Raw genomic sequence first — 13,561 nt, 5'->3', positions numbered from 1 at the left:
GTCGCCAGTTGTCTCATCATTACGTACACCTGCCACCATCGCACCTGCGGCTCATGACACTCACCTGGACTGCATCACCTTCCTGATGACCTCCCCTATATCTGTCACTCCCCTTGGTTCTTTCCTCAGGCGTTATTGTCTCTGTTTCTGTTTCATGTCTGTATGCTTTTCGTGTTTCTTGTTTTGATCCATGTTTGTTTATTAAATTCACTCCCTGTACTTGCTTCCCGATTATTAGCGTACACGTTACATAAATGATGATGAATCTATAGAGACAGAGTATAATTTACAGTAAAGGCCTCAGACCCATCCTAACTTAACAGGGTTATATACTGCATATTCCATTTAGCTGAGGCTTTTATCCAAAGCAAAGTACAGTCATGAGTGCAGACACTTTTCATATGGGTGGCCCCAGCGGAAATCGAACCCACAACCCTGGCATTGCAAGCGCCATGCTCTACCAACTGAACCACACGGGACCATTGGCAACTTTTTACTGTATAATTATTCTAGTGAGAGTTTCACAAGTATTCCAATTACACTCTACTAAAGTATGGTCCAATCATATAGATTCAATGGTTGTAAAGATGGGGAGAGGTCTGTCCGTAAAAAGAAATGCTCTGCTTTGTTGACACCACACTCCACAAAGCAAGTCCTGCAGGCTCTAGATTTATCTTATCTTGATTATTGTACAGTCATCTGGTCCAGTGCTGCATGTAAAGACCCAGTTAAGCTGCAGCTGGCCCAGAACAGAGCCGCACATCTTCATTGTAATCACAGGGCTAATACTAATACTATGCATGATAGTCTCTCTTGGATAAGAGTTGAGGAAAGTAACTGACTGCGTAACTTCTTGTTTTTATATGAAACACTAATGTTGGAAATTCCAAATTGACACACACACTTACACCACCAGCCATGCCACCAGGGGTATTTTCACAGTCCCTAGGTCCAGAACAAATTCAAAGAAACATACAGTATTATACAGAGCCATGACTGCATGGAAATCCTTTCCATCTTCTATAGAAAAAGTGAACGGCAAACCTGGTTTCAAAAAACAAATAAAGCAACACCTTACGGCACAACGCCTACTTGTTGTGTGTATGTACTGACATGTATGTGTAACTGATAGATGCACACACTACATGTTAATGCTTTTAAATGCACTGTAAGTAAATTGTAAAGTCTTTTGTCTGCAATATATTTTTCGTTATGTGTCAGACCCCAGTAAGATTAGCTGTTGCTGTCACGCCCTGACCATAGAGAGCCTTTTTATTCTCTATTTTGGTTAGGTCGGGGTGTGACTAGGGTGGGTAATCTAGGTTGTTTATTTCTATGTTGGCCTGGTATGGTTCCCAATCAGAGGCAGCTGTTTTTTCGTTGTCTCTGATTGGAGATCATATTTAGGCAGCCATTTCCCCACTGTGTTTGGTGGGATCTTGTTTATGTGTAGTTGCCTGTGAGCACTTCATTTGCGTCACGTTTCGTTCGTTCTTTATTGTTTTTGTGCGATTCATTCAATAAACATGTGGAACCCATATCACGCTGCGCTTTGGTCCGAATGTTATTACGACGATCGTGACAGTCGCCACTGGCTTCGGCTAATGGGGATCCTATTTTATCAAATCAATCAAATCAAAACACACAGAGCCCAGGCAGCACGATACCAAACCTGTCAGTTTAGGATATCCTGAGAGCTACTGTAGCTGCCACATTCAACAGCTGTCAGTGCTCTGTCAGAGGAGGGTGTGATGTGGTTCATCTGATACTAGCTCTAGTCCAAGTGGAATGTGCACTATCCCTGGACCAGAGCTACTCTGATACATGCTTGTGTAAATCATTGTTTTACTGAGAGAAGAAACAACAATGAGGTGTTGATGAAAGAGGATGTAGCTGTTGCGCAACCAAGGAGTGGGTTGGTAGTTGGCAAGATAACACCATTCTAAGCATTTTAAAAAGCCACTGCTAGCTTCATTGAATCATTGTGTGTGACTAGGGGAGAATATATTGTTTGAGGGACGAGCGCTATGTAGGAGTGACGCCACCTGTCGGAAGACAATGATGGTAAATAGGTCTCCACTAAAGAGTATCTCGATCAGCAAGTATAATCAAAGCTAGTGATAAGTACAGGGTGCCCTAATAGTATGCTGATCCCACACAGGTATCTATTCACAGGTTTCTATTCCCCCTCTTCATCACACACACAATCAACAGGCCATCTGGCTTGCCGGTCAGTGTAATCCTCTGCATATCATTCCATTGGAACACTCAGATAGGCAATGAGCATTCAGCACCGGCATTAGAGGCTCTTTAGAGGTTAAATGAATGGATGGTACTGCTGCCACAAAACAGCATTAGCAAACCAAGTAAACAGCAATTTCCTCATCCACTTCCAAATCCTATGTAGTTTCAATAGCCAAACATCTGTCCATTTCATGTTTGGTCCTCTGTCAAGTGAGAGAGTGTGTGTGTGTGTGTGTGTGTGTGTGTGTGTGTGTGTGTGTGTGTGTGTGTGTGTGTGTGTGTGTGTGTGTGTGTGTGTGTGTGTGTGTGTGTGTGTGTGTGTGTGTGTGTGTGTGTGTGTGTGTGTGTGTGTGAGGAGGAGAGAGAGAGGGAGCGAGAGACCGAAATGGAAATTAGAATGAGATAATGACAACTTCTGGATGACATCTGTTTTGAAAAGTGATAACATGGTGGCAATAATAAAGTATCTCATCATTATAATACATTTTATTGTGGAAGTGGCACTTCTCCATCCAATTTTAATGGCCAGTGAAATTGATGACACTTCAAGTTCCAGGAATACATTACTATCGTGAATCATTTGTCTTCCTCAGTAGATAAAGAGAGAGAATGAAGGTTGTTCTCGGGCTGTTGCAGTGAGCGTAATACCGCCACACTGGCAGTCATGTTCAAACCCCACAGGGCAGTTGAAGTGATTCCAGAGGCTGATCCAAAACACTGCCGGTGGAGAAGAGGTATTTGGAGTGGACTCCTAGTCTGATTCAGGAGGCGCGCACACCACCCACTGCTTCCGAGTATATTACTCGCTAATGTTCAGTCTCTGGATAATAAAGTTGATGAGCTAAGGGCTATGATCTCCTTCCAGAGAGACATCAGGGATTGTAACATACTCTGTTTCATGGGAAACATGGCTCTCTAGGGATATACTGTCTGAGTCCGTACAACCAGTTGGCTTCTCAGTTCATTGCGCAGACAGGAATAAAGAAGAAGGGCTGGGGTGTATGTTTCATGATTAACAACTCATGGTGTGATTGTGATAACATACAGAACCTCAAGTCCTTTTATTCATCCGACCTAGAATACCTCACAATCAAATGCCGACCATATTACCTCCCAAGAGAATTCTCTTCAGTTATAGTCACACCCGTGTATATTCCCCCTCAAGCCGATACATTTTACATTTGTCATTTAGCAGACGCTCTTATCCAGAGCGACTTACAGTAGTGAATGCATACATTTCATACATTTTATTTTTCCTCCGTACTGGCCCCCCGTGGGAATCGAACCCACAACCTTGGCGTTGCAAACACCATGCTCTACCAACTGAGCCACAGGGAGCCACGACAGACCTCAAGGAACTTCACTGGACTTTATGCAAACTGGAAACCACATATCCTGAGGCCGCATTTATTGTAGCCGGGGATTTTAACAAACCAAATTTGAGGAAAACGCTACTGAAGTTCTACCAACACATTGACTGTAGCACTCGCCCTGAGAAAACATTAGAACAATGCTACTCAGCTTTTCGAAATGCCTACAAGGCCCTCTCTTGCCCTTTCTTTGGCAAATCTGATCATGACCCTATTTTGCTCCTCTCTTCCTATAAGCAGAAACTCAAACAGAAAGTACCCGTGCTATGGACTATTCAATGCTGGTCTGACCAATCGGAATCCATGCTTCAAGATTTTTTTGATCATGAGGACTAGGATATGTTCCGGGTAGCCTCTGAGAATAATATTGATGAATACACAGATACGGTGACTGAGTTTATTAGGAAATGTATATGAGATGTTGTACCAACTGTGACTATTAAAACCTACACAAACCAGAAACCATGGATGGGAGCATTCGTGCAAAACTGAAACCACTGCATTTAACCATGGCAAGGTGACTGGGAATATGACCGAATACAAACAGTGTAGTTATTCCCTCCGTAAGGCAATCAAACAGAAAAAATGTCAGTACAGAGACAAAGTGGAGTCGCAATTCAACGGCTCAGAAACGAGACGTATGTGGCAGAGTCTACAATTACAGACTACAAGAGGGAAAACCAGCCACATCGCGGACACTGACATCTTGCTTCTGGATAAGCTAAACATCTTTTTTGCCTGCTTTGAGGATAACACAGTGCTACCAAGGACAGTCGGCTCTCGTTCTCCATGGCCGAAGTAAGACATTTAAGCATGTTAACTAGGGTTGCACATTTTGGGGAATATTCAGAGGTGGAATCTTTCCGTGGGAATTAATGGGAATATATGGGATTTAACGGGAATATATGGGAATTAATGGGATTATATGCAAATTAATATTAATACCATTTAAATATAGATGTTTTTTGCATTGGATATACAGTATTTACCATATCATGTGGAGACAGAAACAAACCTTTTACCTTATCATACGTAGACATAATTGCAAATGATTAAATCCTTCCAATAGAAATAAAAAAACTATTTAGTTATGAATCTAACTTTAATTAAAATTAGTTGACTTTTCACATGGGATGATTTCACTGAACAACCAAACCAAGGGAATATTGAATGATCCCCAATGATTCATCGCATCTCCTAAAAAACGTTATCAACATACATCTGTAAAATGATAGTCTAGAAACTAAAGCTTTGGTTGTCTTCCTCTCAGGCTTCCATGTCTTCTCCCTGGACCTCCTCAATGTCCACCTCTTGAACATCATACTCAGGCCTCATCTTCACTGTTACTTTCCAACCTTGTTGAGGATGGCTCGTTGTCAGGCTCAAAAAGCCTCAAATTTGCACTGATGGCCACCAATTCTTCAACCCTTGTAATGGACAGAATGTTGGGTGCTTTGGTGTGTGTGCTCCCAAACAAGGACCAGTTGCGCTCTGAGGCAGCTGATGTTGGTGGGATTTGGAGGATGATGGAGGCAACAGGGGAAAGAGCCTCAGATCCAGAAAGTCCCTTAACCACGTGGCTGATGAGATATGTTGGCACGACTGCCATATTGCATCTCCATCCCAAAGCCCTTGCTTGGAAGTGTACTTAGGCAGACTGCCAAGAACCTTGCCCTCATCCAGGCCAAGGTGGCGAGACACGGTAGTGATGACACCATAGGCCTTGTTGATCTCTGCACCAGACAGGATGCTCTTGCCAGCATACTTGGGGTCCAACATGTACGCTGCGACGTGTATGGGCTTCAGGCAGAAGTCTTCACGCTTTTTGATGTATTTCAGAACTGCAGTTTCCTCTGCTTGGAGCAACAGTGAAGCGGGCAAGGCAGTACGGATTTCTTCTCTTACATCTGCAAGCAAAGTCTGAACATCAGACAGGATGGCATTGTTTCCCTCAATCCGTGCAATGGCTACTGCTACCGGTTTCAGGCTGCTTACCACTCTCTCCCAAAATACATCATCCAGGAGGATCCTCTTGATGGGAATGTCCATTTCAGCAGACTGTGATATAGCCATTTCTTGGAGAGACTCCTTCTCCTCCAAGAGACTGTCAAACATGACAACAACACCACCCCAATAGGTGTTGCTGGGCAGCTTCAATGTGGTGCTCTTATTCTTCTCACTTTGCTTGGTGAGGTAGATTGCTGCTATAACTTGATGACCCTTCACATACCTAACCATTTCCTTGGCTCTCTTGTTTAGTGTATCCATTGTTTTCAGTGCCATGATGTCTTTGAGGAGCAGATTCAATGCATGAGCAGCACAGCCAATTGGTGTGATGTGAGGGTAGAACTCCTCCACTTTAGACCAAACAGCCTTCATGTTCACATTGTCTGTCACCAGTGCAAATACCTTCTGTGGTCCAAGGTAATTTATGACTGCCTTCAGCTCATCTGCAATGTAGAGACCAGTGTGTCTGTTGTCCCTTGTGTCTGTACTCTTGTAGAATACTGGTTGAGGGGTGGGGATGATGTAGTTAATTATTCCTTGCCCACGAACATTCGACCACCCATCAGAAATGATTGCAATACAATCTGCTTTCTCGATGATTTGCTTGACCTTCACTTGAACTCTGTTTAAATCTGCATTAGGCAAATGAGTAGATAAAGCATGTCTGGTTGGAGGGGTGTATGCTAGACGAAGAACATTAAGAAATCTCTTCCAATACACATTGCCTGTGAGCATCAGAGGTGAACCAGTTGCATACACAGCTCGAGCAAGACATTCACCAGCATTTCTCTGACTACGTTCCTCCATTGAATCAACAATAACTTCTGATTCCAGGAGGACCATGAGCTGTCGCTATCGATAAGGTGTTTGATTCATAATTTTCACCTCGAATAGAAGTAGAGGGACTTTTGTCAGAGGTTGCTTGTTGTGAGCGCTGAGGGAACTTCATGCACTTGGCCAGATGATTCTGCATCTTTGTTGCATTCTTCACATATGATTTGGAACTGTATTTGCAAATGTACACAGCTTTGCCTTCTACATTAGCTGCAGTGAAATGTCTCCAAACATCAGATTGTGCCCTTGGCATTTTCCTGTAAAAATTTGAATAAAAAATAAATACAAATAAAATAATACAATTCCATGTACAGATAAATAGTTAAGCAGTTAGATCATTTTTTAAAAATAAAACATGTATGGAAACAGGTGAATTAACACTCAGTTAGGAGGATCAAGCAAGCTAAAACCCAAATGGTTGCAAAAAAAATAGCAATTGGCGAAAATGTTAACAAGTTAGAAATTATTTAAACACACTTTGCTGTAGGGTACTATTTACTAGTTATTAACAAAAAATCATGTATGTCACATAAAATATATTCCCCCCACCCAATACTGTAATCAAAACTTACCAGAAAGCATGTAGTCCTTGGCTCAGACAGTGTAGTAGTGTGGGCTCAATACCATGTCATTATTGTGCAAGATCTTGAGAATCCGCTGTACATTACCTGTCTTTACCTGTCAGCTGATGGAAGAGTGCACTGCACATGTGATGGAAGAATGCACTGTGCATGCAGAGGGTTGCAATTCTATTGAATTGGGGACAATTTAATCAAAATATGCCACAAGACCTAAAATTGACTTATGTGAATCCCACAAAAAAGGTTCACTGTTATAAGATAACTTTTGAGAAATTTAAACAAAATTCCCCAAATTCCCGGGCTTAACTTCCCATGGAAAATTTCCTGAAATTTCCCAGAAAGTTTCAGACCCTTTGCAACCCTAGTGTTAACCCTCGCAAGGCTGCCGCACCAGACGGCATCCATAGCAGCGTCCTCTGAGCATGCGCAGACAAGCTGGCGGGAGTGTTTATGGACATATTCAATCTCTCACTATCCCAGTCTGCTGTCCCCACAAGATGTCAACCATTGTTCCTGTATGCAAAGGAAACTGAACTAAATGACTAACGCCCCGTAGCACTCACATCTGTCATCATGAAGTGCTTTAAGAGACTAGTCAAGGATAATATCACCTCTACCTTACCTGACACCCAAGACCCAATTCAATTTGCTTACCGCCCCAATAGATCCACAATCGCCATCGTACTGCACACTGCCCTATCCCATTCGGACAAGAGGAATACCTATGTAAGAATGCCGTTCATTGACAATAGCTCAGTATTCACACCATAGTATCCTCCAAGCTTATCATTAAGCTCGGGGCCCTGGGTCTGAACCCCGCCCTGTGCAACTGGGTCCTGGACTTCCTGACGGGCTGCCCCCAGGTGGTGAAGATAGGAAACAACACCTCCACTTCGCTGATCCTCAACACAGGGGCTCCACAAGGGTGCATGCTCAGCCCCTTCCTGTATTCCCTGTTCACCCATGATTGCGTGGCCACGCACGCGTCCAACTCAATCATCATGTTTGCAGAAGACACAACAGTAGTAGGCCTGATTACCAACAATGATGAGACAGCCAATAGGGAGGATGGAAGGGCCCTGAGAGTGTGGTGCCAGGAAAATAGCCTCTCACTCAACTTCAACAAAACAAAGGAGCTGATCGTGGACTTCTGGAAACAGTAGAGGGAGCACCCCCTATCCACATCGAAGGGACAGCAGTGGAGAAGGTGGAAAGCTTCAGGTTCCTCTGCGTACACATCACAGACAAACTGAAATGGTCCACCCACACAGACAGCGTGGTGAAGAAGGCGCAGCAGCGCCTCTTCAACCTCAGGAGGCTGAAGAAATTCAGCTTGTCACCAAAAATCACTCACAAACTTTTACAGATGCACAATCGAGAGCATCCTGTCGGGCTGTATCACCGCCTGGTACGGCAGCTGCTCCAGAGGGTAGTGAGGTCTGCACAGCGCATCACCGGGTGCAAACTACCTGCCCTCCAGGACACCTACACCACCCGATGTCACAGGAAGGCCAAAAAGATCATCAAGGACAGCAACCACCCGAGCCACTGCCTGTTCACCCCGTCAACATCCAGAAGGCGAGGTCAGTACAGGTGCATCAAATCTGGAACTGAGAGACTGAAAAACAGCTTCTATCTCAAGGCCATCAGACTGTTAAACAGCCATCACTAACATTGAGTGGCTGCTGCCAACATACTGACTCAACTCAAGCCACTTTAAAAATGGGAAAATTGATGTAATGAATTTATCCCTTGCCACTTTATATTATTTATATTATATAATGTTTACATAACCTACATTATTCACCTCATATGTATATACTGTACGTCATACCATCTACTGCATCTTGCCATCTTGATGTAATTAGATGTATCACTAGCCACTTTAAACAATGCCACTTTATATAATGTTTTCATAATCTACATTACTCATTTCATATGTATATACTGTACTCTATTCCATCTACTGCATCTTGCCATCCTGATGTAATGTATCACTAGCCACCTTAAACAATGCTGCTTTATATGTTTTCATACCCTGCATTGCTCATCTCATATGTATATACTGTACTCTTACCATCTACTGCATCTTGTCTATGCCGTTCGGCCATCACTCATTTATATATTTTTATGTACATATTCATATTCATTCCTTTACACTTGTGTTTATAAGGTTGTTGTTGTGGAATTGTTAGGTTATATTACTTGTTAGATATTACTACATGGTCAGAACTAGAAGCACAAGCATTTCGCTACACTTGCATTAACACCTGCTAACCATGTGTATGTGACAAATACATTTGATTTGATTTGATTTGAGACAGAGTCCTGAAAAAGGGACGTTTCTTTTTTTGCTGAGTTTACATTGACTTGAAATCACTGGCCACTTTAATAATGTTCACATATTTTGCATTACTCATCTCATATATATATTCTGTATTCTATTCTATTCTACTGTATTTTAGTTTATGCCGCTCCGACATTGCTCGTCCAAATATTTATATATTCTTAATTCCATTGCGTTACGATTTTTGTGTATTGTGTGTGTTGTTGTGAAATTGTTTGATATTGCTTGTTAGATATTACTGCACTGTTGGAGCTAGAAACACAAGAATTTTGCAACACGCGCAATAACATCTGCATGTGACCAATAACATTTTATTATATTTTATTGGACCACAGTAAAATTCTAGGTGAGCGTCACAGTAATCTCCTCTTTGGTAGTACCCAACTTGATAACGACCACCAGGTTCTAATGGCCTGTTACTCAGGGCTCTATTGTCCCTCTATCAGATCCTAATGGACTGGTACTCAGGGCTCTATTGTCCCTCTAACCACTCTGACATCAATGCAAATACAATCAAAAATCTAATCAAAACCTTGTCATCAAAACAGTAGGCCTATCATACTTTCAAAACTCACCTCAGTGTGAGGGTCAATTTGAAGAAAGAAGTTCAACATGAGGTTGAAACAGTGTAAAACATGTTTGTTGTGGAAGTTGTTTCAAAGTTTAAGACAACAAAATGGACAGCGCTTTCTAAGGGGATGATTCATTCAAAACACCCATAGAGCTTTTGCATATGCATATGATTATGAGGCAAAGCGCCCCCCAAAAAACTGAATTAAAATGATGATTGTGCCCTTATACAATACATAGCCTACCGCATATTACACATGGCAGAAAAACATAAAACAAAACTGATTTAAGATGTCTTTGGTACATAATTGATTTAGAATATAATCTAAAATTAAAAACATTTGATTAATTGACTTTGAGTACGGACTGTATTATTGTGCATACTGGATGGACTGGTTACCTTATGCTATGCTCCAAAATGTATATCCATGAGTCTGGGAGAAAAGTCTATAGCCCTAGGCGATGCTGTTGGTTCATTGATTGTGTAGGGAGGCTTACAGTTAACCTACAATTATAGTGAATTTGTATTTGATTTTTAATAGCCTAATAATAGGGATTCTTTTGTATTTTAGTAATTCATTGGGTGACATATTACCTTTAGCTATACAGAATATCTCACCACCATGACTTTCTATCTGTTCCTCTCTCTGTCCTTTATTCCTTTCTCGAACGTGCAGACAGGCTGTCAACAGTTAAATGAAATATATACAGTACCAGTCAAAAGTTTGGACACACCTACTCATTCAAGGGCTTTTCTTAATTTTTACTAATTTCTACATAGTAGAATAATGGTGAAGACATCAAAAACTATGAAATAACACATATGAAATCCTGTAGAAATCTAAAAAGTGTCTATATATTTTTTTTAAATTAAGTCATATATACGTTATTCAACTATTTTCCAATCTAAAAATGTTTAATAAACAAAGGCTTTGATTTCTGGTCAAACAGATGGAAAATGGGTCTTAGAAAACATTTACCAGAAAATCACAGACAGTGTCACCAGCAAAGCACCCCCACATCATCACACCTCCTCCTCCATGCTTCAAGGTGGGAACCACACTTGCAGAGATCATTCATTCATCTACTCTGCGTCTCACAAAGAAACGGCGGTTGGAATCTAAAATCTCAAATTTGGATTTATCAGACAAAAGGACAGATTTCCACTGGCCTAATGTTCATTGCTTGTGTTTCTTGGCCCAAGCAAGTCTCTTCTTCTTATTGGTGTCCTTTAAAAGTGGTTTCTTTGTAGCAATTTGACCATGAAGGCCTGATTCACGTAGTCTCCTCTGAACAGTTGACGTTGAGATGTGTCTGTTACTTGAACTCTGTGAAGCATTTATTTGGGCTGCAATTTCTGAGGCTGGTAACTCTAACGAACTTATCCTCTGCAGCAGAGGTAACTGTGGCGGTCCTCATGAGAGCCAGTTTCAGCATAACACTTGATGGTTTTTGCGACTGCACTTGAAGAAACGTTCAAAGTTCTTGAAATTTTCCGGATTGACTGACCTTCATGTCTTAAAGTAATGATGGTGTTTCTCTTTGCTTATTTGAGCTGTTCTTGCCATAATATGGACTTGGTATTTACCAAATAGGGTTATCTTCTGTATACCACCCCTACCTTGTCACAACACAACTGATTGGCTCAAAGAGAGAATGCCAAGTGTGCAAAGTTGTCATCTACTTTGAAGAATCTCAAATATAAAATATATTTTGATTTGTTTAACACTTTTTTTTGTTACTACATGATTCCATATGTGTTACCTCATAGTTTTGATGTCTTCACTATTATTCTATAATGTAGAAAATAGTTAAAAATAAAGAAAAACCCTGGAATGAGTAGGTGTGTCCAAACCTTTGACTGGTACTGTATGTTTCTTTGCAGAAAGATGTTACTATTGATATTCCCGAACAGATTTCTCTAGGTTTCCCAAATTAAGCATTGGGTAGCTGCAAGAACAAGGTTGGAGAGCCCATGGCATACAGAATTTGGGCGGAATATCACCTGTCACGCAGCAAACAGTGGTTGATGCGTGGAGAGAACAACGCCTCTTATATTAAGCACATGCTCCGTTTAAAACCAAAGTACCCTACAAAATGGACTGCTTGGCCTCCAGTCGCTATTTGTAGTGCATACAGATTACATGTATTTTTTCCCCTGTCCCTCTTTTGTCCATTTGACAATGAGACATTCTAAATCAAAACCAATTTTACATATTAGTAAAAACAAGATTAAATTGAGAATAGTCTGATGGGTGAAAATATGATCACTTGATGAGAGAACAGCATGTGCAGCCTGATGCAAGGAACAGAGCACAAGCTTTTTCTGCTTCTTTCTCAAAACATCAATAGCCTATAGTCACATCATTTAGCCCATATACTGTATGTTTTGATTTCTATGACATTCTAAGGTTTCTATCATTGACAACTAAAGTTGCCAAACAGAACCAACCTTTATCACACTTAAAAACTGTCTGTCATCATAACCAGGTTAAAGCTACGAGAGCACTGACATGTAGAGATGTGTGAATGCATAACTGGGTTGCTGGAGTTTGGGAGGCTGGGCAGGGGGAGGCTGGATCTTGGGGAGGCTGGGGAGGAGGAGGCTGGAATTGGGGGAGGCTGGAGTTGGGGGAGGCTGGGGAGGAGGAGGCTGGAGTTGGGGATGCTGGGGAGGAGGAGGCTGGAGTTAGGGATGCTGGGGAAGGGGAAGGCTGGAGTTAGGGATGCTGGGGAGGAGGAGGCTGGAGTTGGGGATGCTGGGGAGGAGGAGGCTGGAGTTAGGGATGCTGGGGAGGAGGAGGCTGGAGTTAGGGATGCTGGGGAGGAGGAGGAGGCTGGAGTTAGGGATGCTGGGGAGGAGGAGGAGGCTGGAGTTGGGGGAGGATGAGGAGGAGAAGGCAGGGGAAGAGGAGGCTGGAGGTATTTCCAAGAACATACACATCTTTACCATTACAGTAATGGCTCTCTCTTTGTTCAAGTCTTTTGAACATGTGTGTATAGAGTAGAAGTAAAAGACTGAGGAATAAAACCTAGAGGAGAGCCTGAGTGTGTGTGTGTGTGTGTGTGTGTGTGTGTGTGTGTGTGTGTGTGTGTGTGTGTGTGTGTGTGTGTGTGTGTGTGTGTGTGCTGTCTGTTTCATATGGAGTCCTTTACAGTCTTAACAATGCCAACTGCTGGCCTCTTGACTCTCCTGAGGACGAGCGCACTGAACCACCAGACAGACACACACAGGAGGAGCTCCTAATAAGAAACTTTACTGCCCCTAGCAACTGACATGATAACACCATTTTTAACCTCTCAATGGCCTGCTCCAGTCCTCCACAGTCCACACCCAGCCATCTCCACCTCTAAGGCCCACACTGATGGAGAAGAAGGGGCGTTAACCACCCTGCTAACCTACTTCAATCAGCCCATAACCAGCTGTGTAGCGAAGGAGGGAAAGACCCTCCCTCCTAAAGCACCAGATGACTGGGCTGTGCCCCCTATGAGAGGGGTGGCCCACTGCCAGACACAAGGTTTAGATACTGGCAGGTGGAGAAGAGGAAGCTGGGGAAAGGGGGAGTCTTCTAAATCCCATAATGGACAGGATTAGTGTGTGTGGACAG

The 13,561-nt window shown here is 42.4% G+C and overlaps 1 protein-coding gene and 1 non-coding gene across 4 annotated transcripts in view; both read right to left on the bottom strand.

Moving 5' to 3' along the window:
* LOC115164918 (multiple C2 and transmembrane domain-containing protein 1-like) overlaps positions 1 to 13,561 on the bottom strand; it is a 260,651-nt gene that overhangs the window by 176,758 nt on the left and 70,332 nt on the right. The window lies entirely within an intron of this gene.
* On the bottom strand, positions 3,509 to 3,584 carry trnaa-ugc (transfer RNA alanine (anticodon UGC)). Its single transcript has one exon. It is a non-coding gene; the product is annotated as a tRNA-Ala (tRNA).

Source organism: Salmo trutta, chromosome 27 (assembly GCF_901001165.1).
Source record: "Salmo trutta chromosome 27, fSalTru1.1, whole genome shotgun sequence".
NCBI classification, from domain to species: domain Eukaryota; kingdom Metazoa; phylum Chordata; class Actinopteri; order Salmoniformes; family Salmonidae; genus Salmo; species Salmo trutta.
Note: the sequence above shows the minus strand (reverse complement) of the source record. Positions and strands in the feature narration are given on the sequence as shown.